The sequence below is a fragment of the Triturus cristatus genome, chromosome 10 (genome assembly GCF_964204655.1).
Source record: "Triturus cristatus chromosome 10, aTriCri1.1, whole genome shotgun sequence".
In the NCBI taxonomy this organism is placed as follows: Eukaryota; Metazoa; Chordata; class Amphibia; order Caudata; family Salamandridae; genus Triturus; species Triturus cristatus.
Genome location: NC_140593.1, coordinates 394,884,295 through 394,909,479, shown reverse-complemented (window position 1 = coordinate 394,909,479; position 25,185 = coordinate 394,884,295). Strand labels below are relative to the sequence as shown.

General features: G+C 44.9%; 1 protein-coding gene across 2 annotated transcripts in view; it reads left to right on the top strand.

Moving 5' to 3' along the window:
* PALS2 (protein associated with LIN7 2, MAGUK p55 family member) overlaps positions 1 to 25,185 on the top strand; it is an 814,942-nt gene that overhangs the window by 80,991 nt on the left and 708,766 nt on the right. For both annotated transcript variants that reach the window (XM_085631658.1, XM_085631659.1), the window contains exon 2: positions 15,642 to 15,752. The gene's annotated coding sequence lies outside the window, so the exon portion shown is untranslated. The remainder of the gene's footprint in view (positions 1 to 15,641; positions 15,753 to 25,185) is intronic.

Sequence of the window (25,185 nt, the reverse complement as noted above, 5' to 3'; positions counted from 1 at the left end):
ATCCAAAGTTTACAAGTACTCATCAGTACAGGTGGGAAGAATCCGTCCATCAATCATTATTCTCCATTGTCAAAGAATCCTAACCCCTTCAGTTGATTGTCATCTTTTATTGTTAAAACAGAAATCCCAGCACACGATCTAGCCGACACGTGTTTCGTCTTATACTAAGACTTTTTCAAGGCAATAGGTATGTAACAATATTCCTGATTGATGTTTATTAGCGACCCTCAGCGATTTGTTCTGTCGATCCAAAGTAGCATTCGACTACAAGAGACCACAAATCTGATGAAGGCCACAAGTATCCTTAAAATAAAACGCTGTTGCACATGGAAATGTAGACCCAATGATGAACAACACACTTGTATCACGCAGTGTCAATATTCCGTACAGCTCCCTGATAAGAGTGTACACACTATCACAGAGCAATAGTGGATAGAAACGAAGGTCCGTTGTCCTGCGAAAAAATGTATACGACGCTCCTCTCATTTAAATTGTTGATGGGCGAAGATTTGCGCGCAATTAAAACAATGGGCATACTAACAAGCTGTGTCCCTGAACAATGTGGCCAATGCTCGCGCCAATCAGGTTTTTTTGTCACCTTCAGACCCCCTCTGAAAGGGACCCTGCAGCGATACTCTCACTCCAGAGATGCACACGCAGCTCTGTTTTCTACTGAAGGCGAGCTGTTCTGCTGGCGCTTTTGAACTAGCGCGGCCCAGGCTTCAGCTTGGTTTGAAAAGCGCTTTAACCCATTGTAGGCCGCGCAGAAAGACCTGCCAAGGATGGAGCGCAGCACCAACCGCATCAAAACCGGGCCGTTATGAGTACCGGTACTCTCTTTCCCGAGGAAAGGCCCCGGTACTCAAGGGGAGAAAATATAAAAGTGCCGGTACTCCGTACCGGTGAGTACCGGCCCATTTAAAGCACTGGCTCTAAGAATGGGAGCAGTTGTGATAGGCTGCTAGGTTGTGAGGCCGAAAGACTTCGAGGCTGGAGGATGCGGAAGACTGACTAGGTGCTGAAAGGAGTGGAAAGAAAGAGTGGAGAGAGGTGCTGGAGAGTGGGTGGGCAGGATGGCTAGGGGCGGGAGCAGCAGAAGCAGATAGCCCCAAAAAAGTGTACCAAAATATCGCCGGTACACGATGAGGCGTAGCGGGCAGTGACTCGGAGCAGGCAGGCAGGGCAAACTAATCTGCCTCCTTAACAACTGTGGCTTGCCACCTTAAGCTCACAACATGCTCCGGTCCTTTTGCTCCGACCCTACTGGAGCGCTCCCTTTGCCAGCACCTCAGGAACTTTCAGGTGCTGAGGCACCATGGCCACAGCCTGGCTCCAACCCGCCCCCCCCCACCCCGGCATGATCCACCTACCCCTTTTCGACTGCCCTGCCCGTCCTGCTCTCCACGAGCCCTGCAACTCCGCACCATTGGCGGTCCAGCGGCAGCCGGTTAATGCACTCCCCTTGAAGAACTCTCAGAGCAACCCCTCCGCCTGTTTCCCCTCTTTTCCCTCTTAAATGTCTTTTCTTTTGTGTTTCTAGCCTCTTCCTTTTTTTGTGTCCCCCAGTTGTTTGGCTAGTTTATGCCTGATGTTTGATTTACCTTTTTTTTTTTTTTTTTGCCTCTTGTCTTTTTTATTTTTCTTCTTCAAGATTTTCCCTTATATCGGTCTTACTTTGTTCTTTTCCTTCAAATGAATAATGTTACGGGTAAGTTAGGTGCTGATATTCTGCATTTGAGGTTTTAGCCCATATCTTTTAATGATTTAGTAGTTTTATTTACGCTGTTTGCTTTTAAACTTTAAGTTCTTCTTGGGGGCATTTTATTTGAAGAAGCTTTCTTGGTTGGTAGTGGCGTGTTCAGACCACGTGACCAGGAAGGGGCTTTGAGGTGAACGCTCTAGCGAGGATGACACTCGTCAATTTAAGCGAAGGTGCAGAGCGATTGCGCAGTTTACACGCGCAGCTGGCGTGCTTAATGCAAACCTGTCTGCGCTCGTCTGTGCGTGGACGGCGCTAGGATCTCTGGTCCTGCTCAGCCAGCTCTCAGTCACTACTCTAGAGCTGAATTATTAAGGCTGCCCCCTGAAACAAGTGATGCCGCCTTTAATCTGGGCTTGGGCTATGACGTGTGGTCCCCTGCCTCAAAGTTCTCCCACTTCAGGTGTCAAAAATTGGTCTGGCTCTCGGTCTAGCACCTCCTTTGTGTTGATGTCATTGAACTGCAGATCATTGGCTAAGTACGGCTGTGAACTTCATGATTTTCTGAAAGATCGGATGCCAGACGCAATCTTTTTAATGGAGACATGGCTTCATGAGGATTCTTCCCCTGATATATTACAGGCCATTCCGCAAGGCTTTTTTTTACCGTTAGGCAAGATAGACCCTCTAAAAGAGGGGGAGGAATTGCAATTACTTTTGGGAAAGAGTGTCAATGCGCCTTTTCGGAACTTGCCATCACGGCCTGCGAAGCTGCCTTCTTCTCCCTTGTGCTCTCTAATCATTTTGTCATATCCGGAGCTCTTAACTACCGCCCTCCGGGACTGCTGCTGAATTTCTCCACTCTACTGGCAGGCATATTGTCTGTTAGTCTTGCGCTAATCAAACCTGTTGGTACAAGGTGACTTTAATGTCCATTTGAACAGTGCACGTTCTAGTGGAAGAAATGGGAGAGTTTTTGCACCTATGCATAGGCTAGGGCACATGCTTGACCCAGTGTTCACTTATATGGCCTGTTCTGAAACTCTGCTACCATCCCCTTGGTCTGATCATTTGGCAATTCCTATTAGTTTATGTTCTATTAGGTAACTGGGGAGTCCAGTTTTCTCCTTCATTTTGGCATAGACTTGGTCAAAAGTGACCATGAGAAGGTTAGCCAGGCTCTTAGTAATAACTAACCAGTCCTTGATAATTGTATCGATAAAGCCAGCAGATAGTTTGACAACTGGCTTCAGGGCGTATTAGACCAGATTGCTCCCATTACAAAATGAGTTTTCTATAGGAGCAAACCACCAGCTGCATGGTTTTCAGTTGAACATCTGGCTCTGAAAAAGGACTGCAAGAAGCTGGAGCATCTCTGGCCAAATCTTATGATCAAGATAGCAGATACAAATATAAGATTGCCCTGAAATCATATCATGTGCACCTTAAACAGTCACGTCGAGTGTATTACTCTTAAGAAATTTCCTCCTCTAACAACTCTTCTCGTATTAATTTTGAGAGTAGTATATCCCTCACAGCTTTACCAGCTGTTGCACCTTCTTTTTTTTTGTAAACCGATTTTATTGGGTTTTATGCATTAAATATCAAATAGTATGAAGTCATTATTCATCTGTTCAATCATTTACAAACAGTACAACAATTCACACCCGCCTTCCAGCCCCATCCCCGCCCCCGAGTAAATTCTACTTATTAATCTGAAGATGTCTGGTATGTGCCCTAGGGATCCATCTCTTGGAGTAAGGTAAGAGGAATATATATAACTAAACGCAAAAATAAGGATACATATAAAGGGCTGGTGGAATGGGCACTTCATGCTCAGTTGTAAGGGCGGCCTGTCACTAACCTATACGACTCAGGACGGTCTAGGTGGAGATCCCGCGGGTGTAGTAGCCTCTGGGTTTGATACATTATCTGCCAATATGCCCCAATCTCTGGCCACTTCAATGTTTCCTAAGCCTCTATGGGCATAGTTGTTGCACCTTCTTGTTGGGTTTCGATGGAGACCTGTGACACCTTAGCTTCCTTTTTTTTCAGAAGAGGTCAAAACTGGTCATCCTTTCCTCCAGAAACCATCCACAATTAGAGACATGGTTTGATTCGACTGGTGAGGGTGTTAGTGAGGGTGTTACGTTTCACCATGTCTCCCCATCCAAATAGAAGATTTTGTGTCTCTGTTCCACCATTAAGTCAGGGTATCCTGATGACCTCATGTCTCCTGTCATTTTGGCGCAGGGAAGGAAAATAATCTACCCGGTTTTATGCAAATTGATCTATCACGGTCTGCTGGCCATGTTCCTTAGCAATGGAAGCATGCCGTGGTGGTACCTCTGCTTAAAAAAAAACGCTCCTTGATCAGTCCAAAAGAGAATTCCTGACCTTAATCTCCTTTACCTCTATTTGCAAAAATCGCCGAAAAGATTCTGAACAAGCAGTTATCTAGCTATTTGGAGGCCAACAATCTATTGCATAGGACCCAGTCGGGGTTCCGTCCTCTATATAGTACTGAGTCCACCCTTTTACTGGCATCTGAATCAGTGCGTCGTATTGTGAATAAGGAGGTCACTGCAGCTATCCTCATATTGAGCTTAGTTGTGCTCTTGACACGGTGTCACATGATCTGTTGAAGAAGCTTTGGAACTGTGGGATTAGTGGCACTGCGATGTGTTAGCTGTCTTCGTTCCTTTCAGGCCGCACCTTTCAGGTCGCTCAGACACCATTCAAGTCCTAAGTGCGCCCTTTGCAGCAAGGAGGCCCACAAGGCTCTTCACTTATCCCAACACTTTTAACCTGTATGTCCGCCCCTTAGCAGAGGTATTTGAGCGGTATGACTTCTCGATCATTTCATACGCCGGTGACACACAAATTGACATTACACTGTTAAAGAACTACGACATTTTGGCCTCCTCTGCTCCGCGAATGCCTCTTGGAAGTTGCGGTATTGGATGAACTCTGTCTCAGGCTTAATGCAGGGAAGACCGAGGTAGTATTCTTAGGCAAGTACGTCAACATCTGGTCTAAAGCTTGGTGGCCCGATGATCTAGACCCGCTACCTGTAATCAAGGATAAGGTTAAAAATCTAGGCATCTGGGTTGATGCCAAGTTATCCTTTGATCAGTTCACCATCCTTGCTAGGAAATGTTTTGGGATATTGAGATCCCTGAGTAAAATCCTCCATTTCCTACCAGAGCCGCCCAGAAAACTGTGATCCAGGCACTGGTGATCTACAGGATGAATTATTGCTACATCCTTGATCTGGGTGTGGCTCAGACTCGTTTTACAAGAATTCAACGGGTCCAGAACGCGGCACCTCGAGCACTGTTAAAGCTTTCTAGGTGGGCTTGTATGAAACCTGCGTTGTGAAAACTACACTGGCTCCCTATAAAGCATAGGGTCCTTTTTAAAACACTTTATTTTTGCTTTAAGGTTCTTTATTCTCATGGCCCTCACTACCTTGGTGAATTTATATGTGCCCACCAGGAACATAAAATCCGCAGCAGCCAAACTTGCCACTGTCCCAAAATTCAAAAGGACAAGAGTGGGAGGTAGTTCCTTTGTCTATTATTTGGCTCCTAAAGCATGGAATGCCCTCCCTTCGGCAGACATCTTTCTAACTTCAGTTCCTAAGAAAACTAAAACACCTGGTTCTTCTGTTTAGAGTAAGCTCCCCCTTAAACTGGGTTATCTAGTGCATATTGTGTCTGCTCCCTAGCACTGGGACACTCCGTTCTGGATTAGCCATGCGCTTTACAAATTGGAAAGAAATAAAAAAGTTAATGTTTTCTGTTACTCTCTTCCTTGCACCCATTGAGTTGAGAAGCTCTGGCTTCCTCGTTCACTAAGGGGGTTAATATTCCAGGGTTTAAGAGTTTATGCAGACTGTTGCAATCTGAGGAGTTGAGAGCAAATATTTTCAGAGAAGGGCATCTCTATTGTCTCAAAACGTGAGGGAGTAGTACAGAACAATAAGGGGAATGCTGCTGGAATACTTGTTCATTTAGATTAGCTACATGCGTCCACCAAAATAATCACAAAATATAGAATATATTCATAGTTAAAAATTAATATACCACATAATTTGTACAATTTAAAAATGACTATTTTTACCCCTTGACATTTATTGGTATATACAAAGCTAAATGTTATTACATGCTTAATTACTCTTTTGCCTTGAAGTAATCCACAGCATCTGAGCTCTGATGCTATCAAGTTCATCGCTTCAGTGCCTTTATTATATCTCTGATTCGTGACCTTGCATGCCAAGTAAATGAAGAGGCTAAATTTGAACGTTTTTTGGGAAACAGCACAATTTTATTGCGTTTATTAAAAGCACACTACAGCGTGTTGAAACTAAATTGCAAGATATATCTTAATACTTTGATGTCTGAAAATGTAAAAGTGCATCACAATTTTCAAAGTCTGCGTATTGCAGAGGCAAAGCTTATTGATCGCAGCAAACTTCAATACTTGTCACTTTCACTTTTCAATCCTAGTTCTGTTGCACAGATGTAGATGAGCCCTACTCCTCACACTCATTCACTTTCACGAGGGCCTTCTGGTTAAGAGACCTATGCCATTCCTGATTCCTACACTATCGAATAACTTAACTTCTAATGAGCAGCTTTCAGTTAAAAAGATCACCTTTTGTCTAACAACAGATGTATATAGTTAAGTGCTGCCATTGATAGATCTAAACGTTTTTGCTAAATGGGCTGCACTTACTCACTACGTTTACTTTAGAAAGTTTTAAGATGTTAGCAGCCTTTGGATGAAGCAGAATTTCTAATATCTCTTAGTAGACCGCATTCTTCCTTGAACCCAAGCGCTTTCATTGTCCTGGTTCAATAGAGAAGGCATTTCTTTTTATTCATACATTAAATAACTGGTAAGCTGGCTCAGGGAATTGAATACTTGCTGCATAGATGTGTGCAACCACTATTTCACCATTTTATATTCCAACAGTTGGGACCTTCGATTTAAATGAGCATTCTAGCGTTGGTCATGAGCGTCTAAGCCTAATGCACAGCTGGTCCATTGTGTTTCTCTTCCGGGGATCCTCCTCAATAGTCATAAGCACTGAATAGTCCCACTCACATGGGGGATCCTGGAGCACTTCAAAAAGTATACATATCTGTATACAACATTTTGTACCATAGAACCTTACATATTTTAGCCTGAAGAAGGCTGAAAATGGCCAGGTTATACTGAATTGTCATTTGAAAAAACAGCCAATTGAATAGAAATGCGAACCTATAAAAAAAAGTGACCATTGAAAATCTTTTATAAATCTTTTTTTAAAGGAAAAAGAAAGTGAATATGAAACATGTTAACTAATAGGATGCAATGCAAACCACAGTAGAGAAAACTAGCAATGTGCCTTTAAGGACATCACAGTATCCCCTTGTGTCCCATCATGCCTGACAGGTCAGTTCATTTTTCCCGCTCCTGAAATCAGAATCCTGGTGCACTGAGCTCTGCCTATTTGGGCAAAAGTTGTTTGGAAATTTATCCAAACCTTGCATTTAGAGTTTGCACTCGACATCTGTTGTCATTTTGGGTAGTTTGATACAATCAATCAAATGCTTCTGTTAAAAATGCCTTCGCTTTGTGAAGTGCACTTAATGTGGGGAAAAAGAAGTCACACTCAGATCCCACACGGCCTCTACATTATGTGTCTTCCTGAGGATCGCATCCCTGATTCCGGTATCTATTTTCAATCCTTCTCGAGAAGAACTTTGAAGGATAGAGAGAAAATCAGACTACATGGGTTGCAGCAAAGTAAGGAAGAACATGCTTCCATATCTACTAGAAGCCAAGGAGAAGGTTAGTCTTCTATCAGATCTTCTTCCCTCTCCAAGGACTCCCCTAGAGGTAAGACATTAGAGGAAGAGACATCGCTCCTGTTCAATGTCGAGAAGCATGATGTCGAGCATAGCGTTGAAGATGGGACACACACCTATTTGCTTGCCGTCATCAGGTACGATGTTGAAACACTCCACAGTGAAATAGCCCAGACGGTCACCAGCAAGAACAACGTTGATGTCGGAAACACTTCCTCCAGTGATGAGACCACAGTCTTTGATGGCGAAATCACCTACATTGGAGCCGAGAGGGCTTCCGGCGCTTCAAGACCACCCCTGTCGAAGTCAAGGCCACCTAAGTCAATGTCAAAGTCATCTCTATCCACGCTGAAGTCACTTTCATCGATGACAGATATCTTTTTCGACATAAAAGCCATCACAGCTGTCAAAAGTGACATCTAGGACAAAATCTTTGTAAACATCTGTCCAGTTATCTTCTAGATAGTCACAGGAGCTTAGTTGAACGAGACCTGCACTTCAGGCTCTGAATACTCCCAAACATACTCTCCATCACGTCATACACCAGAAATAGTGCTTTCTGGTACATCTTCACCAAGGGGAGCCACGCCACCTAACTTCTCTCCAGGTTCATTAACATCCGCTAGGCTATCATCTAGAATCTTCTCAATCCCCTTCTGTTCTCACAAGACCACAGGACAGTCCACTGTTGACTCTTGGACATCGTTCTAGATCCAGACATAGATCTTGGAAAAGCTGTAGAGAAAGACGCCACACATCTCACTCTCAATCAAGAAGATCTAGTACAAGGCGTACAGGAGTTCACAATCTTGACGCAGAAAATGGTCTTACTCACGGACAACAACCTCAAGATCTTCAATCCGAGATTATTCTCCGAATCTCTAACACACCTTCAGAAAGGCTACTTCCAATTGATGACTTAACAACTTTTGATGAGGTGCTCGTAAGAGGTGCACCTAAGTTGATCATTACTATGCTGTAAAAACGAGAAGGAACTGGAATAAGAAGAGCATACCATTCCCTGGCTTGTTTTCTGCTTACCCGAACACGCTTCTCTCCCTATGCAGCCTGATAGCCATTGCAAGGATCCAACAGAAAAGGAAACTGCTACCTCGGGAGAACTGGATGCTGCCGGTCACAAGGTACCCGCAGAGCCAATCAGAGCGGGGAGGACCTTTTTAAATCCCGGAATACGGAAGAAGGGTGGTTGCCAGAAAACGCTGAATGGGAAAGCAACACTGGTACAGACCCTAGGAAGAGCTGCACCGGAAAAGATATTGCGGAGCCAAAACCCACTTGTTTACTCACCAGAGGCTATAAGCAAGAAAACCCTTGGGGATTCAGTAACCCAGTCATCCTGGCTACTCAGGCCTCCACACTGCTCAGGGAAAGGACTGGAGGAGAGACCGTCTCCGAATTCCCTGCCGCTAACTTCCAGAATTCCTTCTTCACTGGCAGCCTGTGGCAGCGATCTCGTAATAGTGGACAGCGGCTGAGTCCCAGAGCCGACATCACGCCCCGCCACGTATCAGGAGAAACGTGGCTAAGCCAGGTATGGGGCAAAATCTTTGGATCCGGGGGGGACGAAGGGTGAAACCTTAAGTGTATCAAAAATAATGGTAATCTATTCTGGTTGCATTCCTATGTTTTGTATTTCATTTTTTTGTTTCTTTTCCTCGCTCCACTCTTATGGTTTCAAATAGTGAATGGCTATCAACCGTATATAAATAACCAATTGACATGATAAGTTAAAGATTTGTTTTCTCTCAATCTTCCATTGCTTTCTTTAAGTAGCCCTAATTGAAGCCAAAGACTATAAAGTCCACCTTCTTGTTGGCTAAATCAGGAGCACAGTTGTTTTGCTCTCTGGGAATCAGCCTATCCTCTCTTATACCTAGTATTAGACAGAAGAGTGATTTACCCTGGCATATTTTTCTTTTCCGAGGGCATTAAGGGAACGGGCCGTGGACCTCGCCAAGACAGAGATAAGAAAAACAAACAACGAATTAAAGACTTTTAATTCTTGTGTGTTTTTCTTCTTTTTTTTTTTTTTTTTTAAATCAAACTGAACTTAGGAAAAACAGACTGAGTGGCTTACTGGGTTATGTAGAAGACACTCATAAATAAAAACCCTCACTTACCTTTTGTATTATCTGTGGTTATTAAACCACGTCCGCGACAGATAGCTGGAATGGAGCACTAATTTACGGTCCTCCAGGACCCAGGAGGAACTTTTGTGAAGAACTGATTGAACAAATAGCCATGTATGTTATAGCATCGAATCAATTCCTCCTGCTTGGCGACTTTAACTTTTATGGGGAAGAGTACACTAACCCTGAAGTTAATAAACTCCTATCTAATTTAGAATTACTAGGGCTCACCCAAAGAGTTAAAGGCCCAACACATTAGGCCGGTCATTCGCTGGATTTAATCTTTTCCAACATAGAACAATTGGTCTGCAAACCTCGAATCTCCCTAACGCGGACAGATTTCATGATTACGTTCACTATTCAATCTCCACGTCCCTTGGGCCCCGCTGCGACTAAACGCTGGCGACCAGAAGCGCGTAGACCATGGCATAAACGCACATTTGAATCCTTTAGTGAGGCCTTTCACCCCAAACTACTAGACAACAATCTTGAAGTATCAGAGCTGTTGGAAGGCTTTAACTCTGCCTTCACGACGGCACTGGATGCATTGATTCCTTTTAGAAGCTACGGCCCCTCACAGCGGTGAACGTCAGCCCCATGGTATACGCCAGACCTAAAATCAGAAAAATCCAAATGTAAAACATTGGCTAGACTCTGGCGAAGAAGGAAAGATCCCCAAGACAGGGAACATTACAAACAGACTCTGTCTCAGTACCATCAGAACATAAAAACTGCCAGACGACCTTTTATTATAAATCAAATGGATCAAGCCAGTAACTCCTCAAAGGCCCTTTTCAATATATAGTACAAGATTTTGTCTCCCTGCAAGCATGCAGCCAATCCCCAGTGGAATCCCAAGAGTTTTGCGACTCACTGGCCGTCTACTTCCAGAAAAAGATATCTGATATCTATGCAAAATTCCTGGCCGCCACTCTGCAAGATTCGGAGACCAGCACTAGGTCAGGTGAGCAAGTGAAAGTAACTCACAGTACTTTGGACTGTTTTCAGCCAGCCACGCTAGAGGAAGTATATAACTTCCTGCCTACAGCTAAATCCGGTTCTCCCTGTGATCCATTCTCCCCTAAGACGATGGCTCTTGTAGCCACTTGTTGTGCCCGCTTGATTCTAAACATATTCAATTGCTCTATACAAACGGGAACTACCCCCACAGCGTGGAAGGAAGCATGTGTACGGCCAATATTTAAAAAAGACATGTTGGACCCTCAAGTACTTAGCAACTATCGTCCAATTTCCCTACTACCCCTGCTGGGTAAGCAATTGGAAAGCCTCATAAATAAGCAGTTTGGATCATATCTTGAAACCAATAATATTCTGGATCCCTCGCAATCAGGGTTTCAACCAGGTTTCAGCACAGAGACTGCACTCCTGGCCGTGACTGACTCACTTAGGTGATGGATGCTGGAGGCTCGGTTGTACTGATATAATTGGATCTGTCCGCGGCCTTCGACACCATCTCACACATAAGGCTCATGAATAGATTGCAGGCTTGTGGTATCCAGGGAACAGCACTAAAATGGCTACAGCATTTTCTGTCAGATAGACAGCAGACGATCATTTTAGGGCCACATTCCTCAGTAAAAACGCAGTTGGACAAGGGCGTACCCCAGGGATCATGACCAAGCCCAACACTGTTCAATATGTACATGGCTCTGCTAGCAAAGATCGTAGAGCAATTTGGTTTTGAGATCATTTCATATGCTGACGACACCCAGCTTTTGTTTACTGTGGGTCCCAATTTAGAATCAGAGAAAATGCGTTTCTCGGCTGGCATGCTTGCAATATCCAAGTGGATGACCGAGAATTGTCTCCAGTTGAATCCAGAAAAAACGGAGATCATGCTACTGGGGAAGCCTCAACCATCTGGTCGGACGAGTGGTGGCCCCACCAAATGGGGGCCACCCCGGTGCCCAAAAACAGTGTAAAAAATTTAGGGATAAAACTTTATAAAACCCTAACAATGAAAGACCATATTGCTGCCGCTACTAGTTCCTGTTGCTATAATATGTGCTTTTTGCGCATAATTTTTCCCTTTCTTCCCACTAATGCCCGCAGAACCATGGTCCAGGCTATGGTGATTAGCAGACTGGACTATGGTAACGCTTTGCTGGCTGAAGTGGGTGATACCCTGCTCTCTAAGTTACAAGTGGTCCAGAATACCGCGGCAAGACTAATCTTGAACCAACCTGCAGGCACCCCTTCAACGCCTCTGCTGAGTGAACTGCACTGGGTGCCTGTGAAGAAGCGGTCCTTTTTCAAAATCTGTTGCCTCTTATAACGCCTTGAGAGCCAAAGGCCCACGCTATCTTCAAAGAAAACTCACAACTTGCGTACCTGGCCGAAATATTAGATCGAGTACCCAAGCCCTTCTGTGTGTGCCTCGAATACGTCAAACTCGCACTGGGGGCAAGTCCTTTTCTTATCTTGCCCCAGGGTACTGGAATAAGTTACCCTTAGCACTCTGTGAGATGCCAATATATAGTAAATTCAGGAAACCACTAAAAGCCTATTTGTATTAATCTCATATGGTGTCTCCCAGTCAGGTTCCGCAACAGTGCCGAGATGCCCCTGGGTGATACGTGCGCTATAGCAAATGGCATTTTTTTTTGCATTAACATAATGTAACACATTTACCCGCCAACTGACATACGCCCACTCCTAGTATATCTACATCAGTCATCTTTGAGACTTTACATTAAAGAACGTCATCAAGACCTCTCCCTCCCCCCACCCCCCCTCTGGTCCCGGTCTTCTTGAGCTGCAATGCAGTTATTCTTGACAACCGCATCTATACAATGAAAGCAATGATTGCCAATGCCCTTTTAGGGAAGTATGATCGATCTCTTTGGGACTCCCTACAAAGGTTTATGGATAAACTCCTTAAGGAAGACCGGCACGATTTTCAGGAGGTCATTAATGAGGGAATGCAGGTCAAGAAATCAGATCATTGGTTCAGCTGGTGATATATCAGAGTTATCAGCTCATGGTTACTGCCATGGCATTTGTGTGAGGAGAAGCTAATGACTTAAAGTAATAGGTCTAAAACCGGAAGCGCAAAATAATATCCTGTACCTGCCATTCTCAGGAAACGCACTGTTCTGATGTCCTGCAGATGACGAAATGTCATTGATGAACACTAAATTAGACACATTAAAAGATGTGGGCATAGAAAAAACTTTTTTTAGACGGAAGTACGGGTCCCTATCACAGGCGTTGCTATCCTCGGAGGGTTTAAGCCCCTCACTGGTTGCACCACCAGCAACACCAACCGCAAAAACAGTCATACCATCAACACAGATCCTCCAGTGGAAGAGGAGGTCCATATCAGCAATCTGCAGCAGGTAAGACTCCCATTAAACAATGAGTCATGTCCCTCCCCCCCCCCCCCCCCCCCCCCCTTCCACCCCTCAGATCTGTCAGTCACTCCACTGCGAGGGAGTATTGTAACACACATTGAGAAGTTGCTGCTGATAACTGCAGACGGATGGGTCTTGAATATTGTTTAAAATGGCTATTCTTGTGTTTCAAGTCCCTTTCTCCATCTCTTCCTCTAACCAAAGCATCATATTATCAACAGGATCTATTACAGGAAGATGTGAATTTTACTACAGAAAAATGCAGTGGAGGAGGTTCCTTTACATCAAAATGGAATGGGGGTATATTTCTGATACCTTTTGGTTCAGAAAAAGGCTGAAAACAGAAATTCAGGCCTATTCCCGGCCTCAGGGAACTGAAAAAGTACATAAGAAAATAAAAACGTAGAATGTTTGCATTACACCAGATCCACCCTCCACACTGCATCAGGGAGACTGGATGTGTGCAATAGATCTTCAAGATGCCTATTTCATCTAGAGATTGCCATGCAGACAGGATTTTGTGTACAAGTGTGGGGGCCAGATGCTGCACCTCAAACCTTCCTTCACTGAACTTAGCAACATGGTTCCTGTACTCCTGCAATATGGCCATCTAGGTCTTCACAAGAGTGCATGAATATTCCACGAGAAACTACACGACTTCCACAAGAAAAAGAAAATCATACGCCTATAAGTGGAATAGGAATTTTGTATTTGTTGCATTCACAGCAGGCGCAATCCTTCTTCCTGTCAAGATGTATTGATACCTTATCTTCTTCACGTGACAAGTTCTAGTTTAAAGATTTCTTTCACCTTGCTGCTATAACTGCCTATAAGAATTGTTCATCTTAAATCTCTTTTTTGTAAAATACCTATGGTTAAAGATTTTCTAGAAGGTATTAAAAAGGTTTATCTACCATTTTAAGTCCCTTCTTCTCCTTGGAATCTTAACATTGTTCTCTCTAAATTAACGGGACCCCTTTTTTAACCCATTCTCAAAGCCTCTTTACAACATCTTACAAGGAAAGCAGCTTTCCTAGTTGCTATTACGCCTGTGCGTAAATTTAGGGAGATCCAGGGTCTATGCGCGTCTGAAGCATACTCAGTATTCAATATAAATAGAGTGGTTATGAGAACACACCCCAGTTTTCTTCCTAAGGTGCTTTTGGATATCCATATTAACCAAACTATTTCCTTATCCACTTTTTCCCTAATCCAGCTATGCCAGCAGAAAAATCTTTACATTTCCTGGGAGTGAAGAGTCTCGAAATTTTATCTACTCAAAACCAAGTCTATAAGGTAGTCAGACTACGCCGCCTTTTCATAAATTATGGTACAATACTCACAGGCTTCCCTTCTTTTAAACAATCTGTTTCTAGATGGATTGTATCATGTACAATTCTTTCATACCAGATATCAATAAAACTCCTACCTGGTAGAACTAAAGCACATTCTACATGGGGAAAGACGTCTTCCATAGACCTTCTTCAAAATGTTCCCATTTCAGAGATCTGTATGGCAGCTACTTGGAGATCTGTTCATACATTTACTAGAGACTCCAGAGCGGATACTCGAGCAGAGCAGGCTTCTTTAAGAAACATTTTTGGGTTATCGTTAAAGCTGTTTTTATTTCATGTCTGCCTGTATGCAAGATGGGCTTGCTATTCTATTCAGTGCTTATGCATATTGATGAGGATTCCCTGGAAGAGAAGGAAAAGTTACTCGCCTGTAATCCTAATTCTTTTACAGGGGAATCCTCATCAGTCATAAGCAAACCTTCCACCTCCCCAGACAGGAACTATTACAGCGCTCAACAATTGCTTCGCCCAGGATTCCTAATTTCCTTAAAAATAACTTGACCTACCTGTCACCTGTGAGCCGTGATACTGAGGGTACTGTGAGGTTCTTAAAGTAACAGTGCCATTTTTTTTCTCCACTATGCTTTGTAATTCAGCCTACTAGCTAACAATGCCTCAGATTCCCTTTCTTTTGTCTTTTTAAAAAAGGTTTGTGAAAGATTTTCTATTGTTACTTTTTTTTTTTATAGAGACTCATTTCCATGCAGTTGGTTCGGTTTAAAAAATAGAATCAAATTGAACTTATGTAAGGTACTATGGTACAAAGTTATACATAAAAGTATGCTTTTTAAAGTACTCTGGGGTGCATGTGGTGGGACTATTCAGTGCTTATTAATTTGATGAGGATTCTCCTGGAGGAGAACTAAGATTACAGGTGAGTAACGTTTCCTAGTTGTTTAGGCTCAGAAAAGTCAAAATTCTCATCCTTTTCACAGACTTAGTAATGAATGCTTTTTTAAACATCCTTTCTTTACAAGAGATTACATTTTAAGACCTTTACACTGGTATTTTTTATTTAATTTTGCTTTTAGGACTTTCTATTTCAGACCTGTTGAATGTGCTGAAATGATTTAAACATAACACAGACCCTTTGGTTTTATGATGAAGTGCAGTTTCCTACCTAAAATGTAATAGCAAGTCATGTGTTCACTTTGCTCTTTCCAATGGCTGCTCTCACATTTGACATGGTTTATGTTCTGTTTCAGCCTGAAGTGTTTTTATGGGGCGGTACGAGTATTTCTTCACAGGAGTGCAGTTCTTCAGTTCGACATTTACAAGACTGGAGATTTGACCCAGTGTCCAAGCAAAGGAAAGAGGTAGATATCCCTAATGCAAGCCCTTTACAGATTCTGATCCCCCTGATAAGATGATGTGTCTTTACTACGTAGGCTGCTGGTAAAAAGAGTTTAATTTAATCTAAGATATGCTCCCATGTTTTGAAAGAACTCTGGATTTTTCAGTTGCTATTTATGAACATCTTCATTGTATTTTTCTACTGAAACTATGTCTGGATTTAGGTAGCTTAGAGTTCTTCAACCTATATACATTGATTGAGGCTTTGGCTGCGCCCTGCGAAGTATTTTTCTGTCACCTTACTCTTCTGGCTGTTTGGTGCATCATTCCACCTAACATTGTAGTGTATCTGGAATTATTTTATATTTAAAAATGCCATCAACTGTTGCACTTTTTGCTGCATTCATTGTATTCAGAAATTCAAATTTTTTATTTACACTGCAGCAGGCATTTTTGAATACTTTTATCATGACTTGACTGCAACCCACTGCTGCAGTTTTTTTCTCAATCTTCCTTTATTAAATTTTGATGGGCACAAATCATACATTGACAGTGTTGATATCCTAGTAGACCATAAGAACAATCATTCGGGGGTATTGTAAGTGCGCTACTCACCCGTGAGGGTCTCAAAGTGCTGAGGGGGGGGCGGTGGAGGGGTGGCAGCATATCTGTTAAGCCGAAGAGCCTGGTCTCGAGAGACCTCCTGAAGGTGTTCAGGGAGGGGGCGTGTCTGATGTCCGCTGGGAGCTCATTCCATGCTTTAGCTGCGATGTGGGAGAAGGATCTGCCACCTGCTCTGGCTCTGTTGATGCGTGGGGTTTCGGCCCATGCGTGGTTGAACGATCGGAGGTTCCTTTTGGGTACGTGGAAGTTGATTCTGTCGTTGAGGTATTTGGGTCCGGTGTTGTGTAGGCATTTGTAGGCGAGGGTGAGGATTTTGAAGGTGACTTTTTTCCACAGGGAGCCAATGGAGCCTTCGTAGGTGTTGCCTGATGTGTTCATGCTGGGGGAGGCCGAGGAAGAGTCTGGCGGTGGTGTTCTGTATCATCTGGAGTCTGCGGAGTAGGGACTTGTTTATGCCGGTGTAGTGCGTGTTTCCATAGTCAAGTGTGCTGGTGATGAGTGCGTGGGTGACTGCCTTCCTTGACTCAGGGGGGATCCATCTGAAAGTCTTGCGGAGGGTGTTGAAGCAGCTGGAGGTGACGGCGTTGACTTATCGGTTCATGGTGAGGGATGAGTCGAAGACGATGCCGAGGTTTTTGGCGTGGTCTGAGGGGGTCGGTGGGCGTCCGAGGGCGGTCGGCCACCAGGTGCTGTCCCATGCTGAGGGGGTGGTTCCAAGGACGAGGACTTCTGTCTCGGCGTTGAGCTTTAGGCAGCTATTGGTCATCCAGACTGCAACTTCCTGCATCCCTTTTTGGAATTTGAGTTTGGCGGTGGCGGCGTCTTTGGTGAGGGAGAGGATGAGCTGGGTGTCGCCAGCATAGGATATGATGTTGAGGCCGTGTTGCCCGACGATGTCGGCGAGGGGGGGGTGGCCATGTATACGTTGAAGAGGGTCGGGCTTAGTGATGACCCCTGTGGGACTCCGCAGGTGATTTTCGTTGGATCGGAGAGGAAGGGTGGCAGTCTGATTCTTTGGCTTCTTCCGGTGAGGAATGATTGGATCCAGTCTGTTCCCTGTATGCCTGCGTCGTGTAGTCTGGCGATTAAGTGTACGGTGTCGGAGGCTGCTGATAGGTCGAGTAGGATTAGGGCTGCAGAGTGGCCTTGGTCCAGGAGGGTGCGGATGTCATCTGTGGCGGCGAGTAGGGCGGTCTCGGTGCTGTGATTGCTCAGGAATCCGGATTGGGACTGGTAGAGTATGGCGTTGTCTTTGATGGATCGTATTAGTTCCCTGTTGACTGTTTTCTCTGCAACTTTGGCTGCGAAGGGGAGGGGCGAGATGGGCCGGTAGTTCTTGAGGTCAGTGGGGTCGGCTGTGGGCTTCTTGAGCAAGTGCCTGACTTCTGCACGTTTCCAGTCGTCTGGGAAGGTGCCTGTTTCGAAGGTGGTGTTGATGGTGTGCTGGAGTTTGAGTGCGAGGGCGGCTCTGTGGAAGATGTGTGGGGAGCAGGGGTCCGTGGGGGCCTCTGAGTGGATGCCTTTCATAGTCGAGGCGGTGTCTTCGGCCGTGATCGGCGTCCAGGTGGAGATGGTGGGCTGGCTGGTGTGTTCGGGGGAGGCCGGCTGTGGCGTCTGGTTGGTGGTCGATGAAGCTGTCGTAGAGGTTTTTGATCTTGAGGTGGAAGAAGGTTCCTAGCTTGTCGCAGAGGTCTTGGGACGGGGTGATGTCTGTGGCTTCGCTGCGTGGGCTGGTGAATTCCTGAATGACGGTGAAGAGTTCCTTGGAGGTGGTGGAGTTAGCGAGAATTTTGCTGTGTATGAAAGTCCTTTTGGTGGTTCTGATTCGGTTGTGGTAGTGCGTCATGGCATCCTTGTAGGTGGTGTAGTTTCCGGGAGTCTTGGCGTTTCTCCAGTTATTCTTCAGGCGTCTGCAGGTGCGTCTGGCTTCTTGGAGAGTGGTGGTGAACCAGGCGGCTTTCCTGGTGCGCTGTTTGTCGGTGTTGCGTAGCGGGCAAGCTTGTCTGCGCAGTTGGAGATCCAGCTCTGGAGTTCTCTGGCTGTGGCATTGGCGTCAGATGCCGGCGTGTGGTTGTCTCAGGTTAGGGTGGAGTTGAGTTGCTCGTCAGTGACCTTTCTCCAGTTCCTTCGTGGTGGGCATGGGGCTGGTTTGGGTGCCTTGGGTTTGTTGATGGTGAAGTGTATGCAGTGGTGGTCGGTCCATGGGGGTTGCGTTGTGTGGCTTAAGTGGACGCTGTTTCCTGCTGCGAAGATGGGGTCGAGGGTGTGTCCTGACCTGTGGGTTGGTGTCGTGACGAGTTGTTTAAGTCCGATGTTGGCGAGGTTGTCACAGAGGGTGGTGGAGTTGGGGTTGTCGAGGTGGAATTTCAGGTCTCCGATGAGTATGTAGTTCATTGAGGCTATGGCGTGGGGTGCGATGAGGCTGGTGATGGTGGCAGCGAAGTGTGCCTGGGGGGTGTGTAGACGAGGAATCCGCGGAGCGTGGAGTTGGAGCTGGTCTGCATCTGGAAGTGTAGGTGTTCAGCGGCGGGAAAGGTTTCGCTGGAGGTGGTGAGGCGGAGGGTGTTCTTGTGGGCGATGGCGAGGCCCCCTCCCGGGCGGTTGGGGCGGTCCTTCTTCTGGATCTTGTATCCTTCCGGGATGGCGGTGTTTATGTCCGGGCTGGAGGAGGCGTTGGTCCAGGTCTCCGTGAAGAAGGTGATGTCTGGCGAAAGAGTCAAGTAGGTTCCAGATCTCCACGGTGTGTTTGTGCACGGAGCGTACGTTGAGGAGGATGCATCTTAGGGCGTCACTGGTGAAGGTTTTGGCGGTGTTAGAGGCTGGGTTGGTGGTGAAGGTCTGGCGGCAGTGGAGGCAGGAGAACTGGCCATGGGTCGCGTTTGGCGTGAACTGTTGGCAGTCTGAGTCTCCTGGTGTTGAGTGCGTGTAGGGTGGCTGTGTTGTAGCGGTTGGGTGGTAAGAGATGCAAGGTCCCTGGCGCTGGTCACGGTGAAGCGCAGACGGGCTTGCCTTTGGCGCGCCGGCGGCACGTCCGCTGCGTGGCCGCACAGCGCTCTCCATTAAATAAGGGAGGGGGAAGGGCAGGAAGCGGTGATCGGGAAGTGGGCGGGGCCTACAAGCACCGGACAGTGCAAATGGGGAGAGAGGCAAAACGAAAACCATACGGCAATGACATTAACTATGACAGAAATTAAGTATAAGAAAACAATATGGCAATTAAATTAACTATGACCGAAATTAACTATAAAAGAAAAACGAAAACAATACAGCAATGAATTGACTATACCAGAAAATTAAATAAACGATGGCAGCCAGACACCAGGGCAGGCAAACAGGGCAGGCACAGAGGGTGGGTCGAGCGTGGTCTTGAACCCTGCTCTACTGGGACAGCGGGGGTGACGGCCAGGCGTAGCTGTGTGGAGGGAGAGCGGTTCCCAGGCCAGAAGGTCAGGGCAATCAAGCGTGCTATTCTTTCTTTCTTTCCAACTTTATTGCGACTAATTTAGTCATAAAAGCACAAACATGAGTAAAAGCAATACAGTTATCATAAAAAAAAGAAAAAAACAGATCTGAGACAATCATTCGAAAACTCCAACCTGTACAATACTAGCAGTAATAATAAAATTTAAATTAAATTAAATTATACGGCAGACAATCATCAATTTTTGGGACAAGAGGCAAGTTGACAAAATCAAACTAGGACAGTTGTAATCTTCTTGTCCTCCACATTGCTGCAAGGAATGAAGAAATTGCAAATACTATTTGCCTAGAGGAGTCTGATTTAAAAACTCTATAGGCTTCCATGCAATGTGCAAACCCTAAATTCCTACAAATAGGTATAATCCAATATTTCCTACTCTTTCTGTAGGCGGGGCAGAAGAATAACATATGTAAATCTGACTTTAATTCTGCATCGCAACTTAGACAATTTTGCAACGTGGGATGCGACCATTTGGCTGTGAATGCTCTTAGGGGCAGTGTGCCGTATCTCCACTGTAAGAACAATTTCCTAGTAAAATAAGGTCTAATCTCGCTTAAAGCCAGCTCTAAATGATAATCGTCTTTAACTTTTAAAAAAGATTGGGTTAAAATAAAAGGTTGGCATTTAGAAATAATCTCTGCTAATTTGTACTCATATTATATTTTAATAAGTTTTTTCCGAGAAATAGTAGTACAAGCCAACTCTGGGTCTGACCAAAGATCCGATAGTCTAAGTGCAGTCAATTGTTTCTTTACATATGATAACCAGGGAAATTTGGCTGCACTTGGAAGACTCAGTATTTCCGCTAATTCATTCTTATAGACCTCCAGCTCAGGTGTTGACCATATCCTCCTCCAAAAAATCAATGGCTTTAAACCAATGACTTCTTCTATTGGTCGTAAACCCAAATCCAATCTTACGGGAAGCAAAGGGGTACTTTGGGGTAAAGCTGTTAGATGTCTTATAAACTTGGATTCCACAAGTGGGATCTCATTACAGCATTTAGAACCCCAGAGTTCTGCACCATATAGAATCCGTCCACGGGCCTGAAGCTTGTAGATTTCAAGAGGTGGAGCTAAGGGCTTTTCAGATGAAGAATTATAAAACTTTAAAATTGCACCAGTCGACTGGGCTAGTTTTAGGTGGGCTTTTGTTTGATGGGAGGACCAAGATAATCCTTCGTTTAGGGTAAGGCCTAAATAATCGAAGGTGTGAACTCTTTCCAGGATAATGCCGCCTATAGAGGGGTTTGGGCGTGTTCTAAGTGGAGGGTTGAAAATCATAAATTTGGTTTTCAACGTGTTGATTTCCAATCCCTGTTCATAACAAAAAAAGCTCAAACACATCTAATACCCTCTGCAAACCCAGGGGAGATTTGGAGAACAGCAGGGTATCGCTGGCGAACATTATCGCCGGAATCCTGTTGCGGTCCAACTTAGGAGCATCACTGTTTACAACCCTGTTCAAGTACGTAAAGGCTCCGTTTACATAAAGACAGAAAAGGGTGGGTGCAAGGACGCAGCCTTGCCTAACGCCCTTCTCTACAGCAAATCTTGGGGTGAGTGTACCAGACTTCCCATACCTTACTTGAGCGAAGTTCCCCTTGTGTAAACGGATTATAATATTCAACAGGGGGGCAGGCACTCCAAGGTTTGCTAAGACGGTCCAGAGTTTGGCCCTGGGGACCAGGTCAAAGGCCGCGCGAAGATCGACAAACACAGTATAGAGGGATCCCGCCTCGACATGGACAGTCTTCCAATGTATAAGCATGAGCCGAAAGATTTGATCTACCGTGGATACCTTTTTCCTAAAACCAGCCTGGTAGGGACTAAGTATAGCGGTATCCTCCATCCAATCTAGCAATCGATTTGAAATTAATCGAGCAAAGATCTTCTGGGAGACGTCTATAAGGCTAATTGGCCTATAGTTAGCGGGAAGTAAAGGAGAGCCTTTTTTATAAATTGGAACTATCTCTGCTCCGAGCCAGGTAGTGGGGATTGCCATGCCCTTTAAAATTGCGTTATATAATGTGGTTAAATAAGGGGCCCATATTAACGGCTCACTTTTAAAAAGATCGCCGGGGAGCTTATCTAAGCCCGTGGCTTTCGCAGTAGGAAGACTAATCAAAATGTCTGCTACTTCAGAAATCTGAAACTCATCCACGAATTGATAAAAACCAGAGTCCTCCGGGTTAACCTCCCGGTTAGCCTCCTCAATCAAGGTATCATGGGATGGGGGATTATTACAAGCATAACGAGCTGAAAAAATTAGACTCCCAGACACTAGCGGCTACATTGGGAATTACTGCCGGGAGAGGGGCCGTCGATCCTGTATTGACAATTTGCCAAAATAGTCGAGGATCATTATCTTTTAATGCCTGAGTTAAATTATCCCAATTACTTGCATCCCACTCCGCTTTTGCATGAGCAATTAATGTTTTATATTCTCTGCGTTTCTGTTTTATAAATTTTTTATTTGTAGATTTGAGTGCGGCAAAAAGCTGGGTTTTCGCTTTCCTGCAAGATGCATTATACCATTTAGGTATTGCTGGAGATTTTCTTCCATTGGAAGTTATAGGATTGAGGACACTAGCCAGTACAATGGTAAGCTCAAGGTTTAATTCTTCAAATCTTTTATAAATGGCCTTAGGAGGAGCTCGGAGTGGTAAATGTCGGACTGCTTCCAATGATGGAATTACCTTGGCATAAAGATCATCGATTGCTCCAGGTTTCATAACCAGATTTTCCCACCTCACCCTTCTTCTATTGGTGGAGAGTACAAATCCAGTATCAGTACTCAGCGTGTCAATGTCATTAACCGAAGTTGTACAAACCCCCTGAAGAAAGAACCATAGCTGTAGTGGGTTATGATCACTTTCAACCCTCGAATGGACCATAAAATCATGAACCTTGTCCCACGCTCCTGTCTCCACAAATATATAATCGAGCAGGGACTCATGGCCAAGTTTGTTAAATGTACTTTTGGCAGGAACATCCGATTTTGTACGACCATTACAGGCCCTGAAAGAATACTGCAAAGTCAAGGCCGTGATCTGGACTAACAATGGGGTCCAGGCCTTATAGGGATTTCCAACCTATGGTGGGATTTTCCAGTAATCGTCCTCCACCTGTATATCACAGTCTATCAAACCAGGGAGGGGCTCCAAATGACAATTAAAGTCACCACGGTACCTATTATCACACTAGAGCACTTAGAAAGGCTACTCAAAAACTGCGAAAGCTGAGCAATAGTTACAGACTCCGCAGTCGGATTAACTGGCATAGAATATACATTGACCAGAGTGAGGTGAACATCATTCGGCCAAGTCAGAGTCACACACTGAATATCTGGGGAATCTGAACTCACCTCGGTCGCATTGCAACCTAAGTGTGTACGGACCCAGATAGTTAAACCACCTGATGGTCTGCCGCGGCCCTGCCACCGAGCTGGAATTGAAAAGCAAGCAAAGGCATTGCGGAACTGTGGGGACCTTGCCCAAGTTTCTTGGAAAAGGCAGATGTCCATAGTATCTATAAATTGACCCCAGTCAGGACACCCTAGTTTATTAGTCAAACCAGCTATATTCCACGATAAAATTTTCAAATGGGGGAATAAAGATGGTATATCTACAGTTACAGATGAATTATCTACTTCAGTTGTAAAATTTCCAAGGGATGAACCGATCTTATTAACCCCCTGTGAGGGAGTGACGGTGGTGAATCTGCATTTACAGTTAAGCTATCTACTTCAGTTATACGATTCACGGGACATAAGCCAGTCTTATTCACATCGCTATGAAGGAGTAAAGATGGTGAATCTACGATTACAATTGGAATTTCTACTTCAGTTGTACAATTTCTACGAGAAGAGCCGATCTTATTAGCCCCCCTATGAGAAACTGTGGGGGAATTCACGTGGGAAAAGTTCTGTAATGGTGTATTTGGAGCCCGGGCTTCTCGTATGTCAACAACTTCCAATCCTAGAGCACCCAAGGTAAGTGGACTAGTAGAATTTGAATTAATAACTGTAATTCCATGACGGAGCCCTGAGAGATCTAACTGAGGATCCAGGGTAGAATGATTGGCTAGTCAATCAATCTCACTTAGGCACCTAAATCGATTGTAATCTCTGAAATACAATGTAGGGGCCTGAGGATCCTGTCCGATTCTATGCCCAGCAGAAAAGCCTCTCCGTCCCACCCGTGTCCACCCTGATTCAGGATCTTGCCTCTGGTTACTACTCAATGGGGGATAAAAAAAAGCTAATGGGAGAGTCTTGATAGAAGACTGTATCCCTAGGTGTGAAGAACTCAGGATAAAAGAGACTGCACCCTTATCCCTCATACTAATAATCACACAATCCCCATCGAGATCCTTCTTAGTGGGGCCCACCCATTGAACCCTTCGAACCATTAGGATTTCACCTGAGAATTTTAGCGGGAGTGGTCTATGTTTTGAAAGCCAGCTCATCACTTTGTTCTTAAGTGATGCAAAGGATTCGATGGTTCCCTCAGTAAGCTTAGGGACTCCCGCTAAAACAACAACAAGCGGTGCTGCTTCCGGGGGGAGATTTAGATTTTGATAATCTCCCGTGATGGACACATTTGTAGCAGTAACCTCCTGCCGCATGTTTCCCACTATCCCAGGTGCAGAAGTAAGGTTATCTCGAGGGGGAAAGGAAGGGGCAGAGCTATAAAGAGCGGTGACATCCTTCGGGTGCAAATGGGGGTTTTCCACTGATTGTAAGGTTTGCTGAAGTATGGGTGCACTTTTGACTCTCCTTAGCTACAGTATTAACCCGCCCCCTAGCTACAGATGGAAGAGTAAGACCAGGGTCAAGATGCAACCCGAGCGCTCTTTCCATGTTTACTAACCTATCCTCAATTTGAACCAGTTTAGTACACAAAGGGTCGAGTATGTTTTTTAATAGGACCTCCAGATCTTGGGTTTGAGGTTCAGTCATTGTGGCTCTATTAACAGTAGTAGCCCCAGAAGGAGAATGTGGGGCAGGGGTTATCTGAGGAGTAAGAGTGGACAGGGGGAATGTAGACTTTTGTACTATAGCAGAATTCATGCTCAGATTTGTAATGTTCCCAAGTGCGGGAAGCAGGTGAGAAGAAGTCGGAACCTTACGAAGCTTGTTTCTCTTTAAAGGCGAACCCATTTTCCTCTTAGAAATAGCCCCCTCCCTGGCTGCTCTGGGGCGCTTACGAAGTTGTGGTAGGGCAGGGGTGAAATTAGGCCCTTTAGTAAGAAGTAGCGAAGCACTCGAATTACCAGGGAGACAATCGATAACTACAGACAGAGGGCTCAGAAGTAGGGGTAGGAGAGGGGTGCATTGGGAGGATAAGT